The sequence below is a fragment of the Erpetoichthys calabaricus genome, chromosome 13 (genome assembly GCF_900747795.2).
Source record: "Erpetoichthys calabaricus chromosome 13, fErpCal1.3, whole genome shotgun sequence".
Classification (NCBI taxonomy): Eukaryota; Metazoa; Chordata; class Cladistia; order Polypteriformes; family Polypteridae; genus Erpetoichthys; species Erpetoichthys calabaricus.
Window position 1 is genome coordinate 94,341,179 of NC_041406.2, and position 4,141 is coordinate 94,345,319.

General features: G+C 43.6%; 1 long non-coding RNA gene across 1 annotated transcript; it reads right to left on the reverse strand.

Annotated features, from left to right (window-relative positions):
* Nucleotides 1-461: 461 nt before the first annotated feature.
* LOC127530065 (uncharacterized) lies at nt 462-2,134 on the reverse strand. Its single transcript, XR_007936597.1, has 3 exons — nt 1,952-2,134; nt 744-998; nt 462-651 (listed from the first exon to the last, which is right to left on the reverse strand). It is a non-coding gene; the product is annotated as an uncharacterized LOC127530065 (long non-coding RNA).
* Nucleotides 2,135-4,141: the final 2,007 nt, after the last annotated feature.

The following is a 4,141-nucleotide window of genomic DNA, read 5'->3' on the forward strand; positions in this document are numbered from 1 at the left end:
GCGCTTCGAACATTTAAAAGCCTGTACAGCAGCTGTCCTCCTTGTCTCGTGGAATGTTAAAGTGTCTCCGAGAAAATCACGTCTCGACCCAAGATTTTTTTATATAATAGAGAAATAATCGAGTCCCGGAGTGTGCAGGCTCTGAACGGGTACATATGTGTGGGTGCACGCACCACTCCAGGGTTGTTTGGGGTGCTTGGCTGTACGTGCAAATGCAAGCGGGTCAGTCAGGTGCCTCATTCACACCTCGGACTAGCACCTGCACCTAATCAGGCATTTTAAAAAGGAGCCTGCATGGCCGAAGTAGTGACCTGACATTTGCGTAATAGACATATGAGCGCCGACAAAATAGCGCCGATTAAAACGTCAAAATCGTGCAGACAAAATTGTGCCGACAAAATCGCGATGACAAGAAAAAGTAAATAAAATCACAAAATCTTCTACTTACAAAGTGTTCAAAAGTTTCTTTAAATATGAATTACTAGTTTAAAGCATATATAATAATGTTTATTTTAGAAGTCAATATTATGAGACACGGCACACAGATAGTCCTTAAGATCACACCCTGCATATGTAGGAAGAATTGCAGCAAGACGTCTTGATAGTTGAGCGTATTTAGACTTGCTGGCTGCCTGACTGCTGGTAATTCCGCTTTGTATACGACTGATGGTTTGTTCTGTTAAGTCTTGTTCACGACGGAAATGATCAACCAATGTGTAAATGGTAGGATGGTGGCACGTGACAGACGACTGGAATGCGTTATGCCAACCCTCGACTGAGTTATTTGTTCGCGGCATGCCATCAGCAACACGTTCTCGCATGTTCCACATGGTGATAGGAAACAACGGGTTGGCTCGTCAATTGCGTCTCAATCGACCAATGTAATTGTCTTCCCAGTAATCATAAACATTCTGGAGATTGTCGAGTCTACTCTCGCTCAGTCCATCGAAAGTGGACCCAACATCTTCCGGAGGAACGAAACTCAGTGCAATTAGCATCTTTGAGTACAGTTTAATGTTCTCGTCATCGCGATACAAATTAGATAAACCTTCGTTTTGTATTCGACGCCATAACGACTGACCAAGATGAAACAGACAACCAAGTACGGTAGCATTTGGAAATACAGTAGACAGTGCGTTCATACTTCCTTTTTCAAAATCAATCATAATGCTAATAGGCGTGAGAGATGGTCGCAGTTCGAGCACTTTCTGGAAAACCCGCTCATAGTCAGCCTGTGTTTTTGTTCCCATGAGCACATATATTAATGGAATTGAGCTATTGTCAATTAAACCATGTATGGTAAATACCTGTAGAAATATCTCGGGAGCTATCTTGAATGTCCCGTCCGTAAACCAGTGCAGATATTGCTCCAACAATTGCAAATTTGTTGCAGTGCCGAACATGAACATTCTGTTTGTGTCTTGATCACCCGAATCCCACAGAAGAAAATTTTCAGAACGTGTTGTTACCTTCATAGTGTCCGGGAGAATGATGTCTTTAACAGAATGTGGCCTCGAATTGTTGACATCAGGCCTCTTTCGTTTCTCCTTGAGAGTCTGTTGGCTTGCCGAATACGATGGCAAAAGATTGGCTGCTTCCAGCGAGACTCCTACTGTGCTGTTCACAATAATTTGACGAGGCTTTTCCACTCCATTTTTGGCTCATTCGCGTATAGTCGCCTTTATTTTTTCGCTTTCATTTTTTGCGGTATCTGGAGCGTGCATGTGTTCAGTACTTGTTTATAACGTCCTGTCTTCTTAAGTCTGCCGGCACACTCTCTTTTAACGCACCTCCACGAAGAGGATCCATCTTGATTTACCTTGTCGCGTCGATATCGATATCCTTTATACAGAAGTTGTTGTTTTCCTTTCTGTGACTTAATAATATCCATGGGGTCAGTTAACTAAGTATAACGTATTATTCAATTGATTTCTTCTGACTGCATTATAACCTAGCACATAATGTGTACATAATGTGCACGTACGCGTCCCACTCTCTTGGCCTCTCTCGCGATTTTGTCGGCGCGCATTTGTCGAAAACCAGTTAGCGAGTTTGTCGGCGCTCATTTGTCCGTTGCGGTTTTGTCGGCGCTCATATGTCTATCGCGCTTTTGTCGGTGAACCGGCTGAAGTAGGGATCAGATCACATCAAAAGCATCAAAGAACAAAAAGGAATTGAGGGAAGGATTGAGGTTAACAAGAGAAAGAGAGACAGGATCGAGGTGTTCGGTCCCTATAGCTTGAGGGGCAGGGGTCACTTCTGCTGAAAGATTTGTAGGAGTGACCGACCGCTCCAGCAGAAATACAGCAAAAGGCCGAGGAGTGGGAATGGGAGTCAGAGGAGAAAGGCTTTTTGTGGCGCATGTCACACACGTGTTCGTGGGAGGCAGCTAGAAGGACCAAATGAAGGTAATTCCACGCTCAGCCAGGGGATGGCAGGGTGCAGTAAACCTCTCTCTTTTATTCCTGCAGACCAAACATGGGAAATTCTTCCTGGACCAGATGTCACTTCCTGTTCCGACCCCGATGATGTCACTTCTGGTTCTGGGCCCATTACGTTACTTCCACCAACCTGCATTAAAAGCACCCTGTACTACCAATTTTCACTTCTTTACAGCTTTATTCAAGTATACGCCTGGCTGCCCCAAATCTTTTTTCTTGTGTCTAAGCGTTTCCTTTTACACACACACTACTGGGAGCCTGGGACAAGCAAGGGGGCAGGCCACATAAGATTGACGGTGCCTGTTGGTGGACTTCTCCTCTGGCTGCTGAGAGCCCGTCCTGGGTAAGTGGAGGAGACATTGGTTTTTTGAAAACTGCACTGGGACATATGGATTTTATAACGGACATATTCTGCCTAGGAGTTTCACCACATTTATATTGGCTTATTTATTGGATTTTAACCTTCAAGTGTCACTTAGCTTTTATTGAAGATCTTTTGCATTGCACTTTTGGACGCTATTTGTTAGTAGTTTTAATAAAAGCACTTGAAGCACTTTGCATCAACTCCATACTGACTCCGTGTGTCCTCATTTGCATGGCTCATCTCGGTTCACAAATATCAATTGTTCCGGGTTCAAGAATCTTCAGGAAGCAACCAGGAGGCATGGAGCGGACCCTGACTCTCACACTAAGACATATATAAAAAGTGAACTTGATGTCCATGTATGCATTTCTCCAGAAATTGTGTGAATATATGTTTGCTCTTTTCAGCCAGTTCTGTATGGAATTCTCTCATGTGATGGATGGCCGGTGAGAGTTTCCAGCCCTCACCCCCAGGCCGCCAGGAGGAGCTCTCCCAACAGCATGGACGGGCCCCGAATTCCAGCAGGGCCTCATGGACTATGTAGTTTTTATACACAGCCCTGCTGGATACCTTGGGGACCACCGGGAGTTGCTGTAGGGATGCTCATGGACTCTCATATGCCCTATAACCCAGAAGTGCATCATAATCCCATGACAGGAAATAACGACGTGCTCCCAGGTTGAAGATAAGGACTGTTTACCCTGACCCGGAAGGAATAAGGACTTGTGGGTAATGAAACAGAAACACCTCCGGGTCAGGGGGTATAAAGGACTCTGGGAAAGCCCAGACATTGAGCTGAGCTGGGAGGTAGGGTGGCTAAGTGTCTGGGAGCGGAGGAGAGAGTATTCTGATTATTGTATTGAGAATAGTATTGATTATATGAGTAGTGTGGAGTGGAGGGTGCTTGATGCACGTAATTATTGTATAATAAACAATCATTGTACTTTTACCTGGTGTTTGGAGTGGTACCTGAGGGTTCAAGAGGTGGATCAGAACCTCAACTGCTACACTCAACATACATATTTTTCAGTTTACAAGTTAGGAATTTTGGGCAAAAGATTACGCCTAACTTTTCTAATCCACCATGAATCCTCAAACATTAAAATATTATAACAAGTAAAGAGAACAATGTTGGCAACATTTTCAGACTTTATGAAATATTGTCACAGAGCTCACCACTAGACCACCTTCAGGAAAGTTGGCAAAGAAATCTCGCCATCAATATCTCAGAGAAGGAGTGGAATTTGATAATTCACAACATTCATTCTTCTTCAGTATATGGAAAACAGAAAATAATTATATAGATTTATTATACAAGTTATATAGAAAATAATTC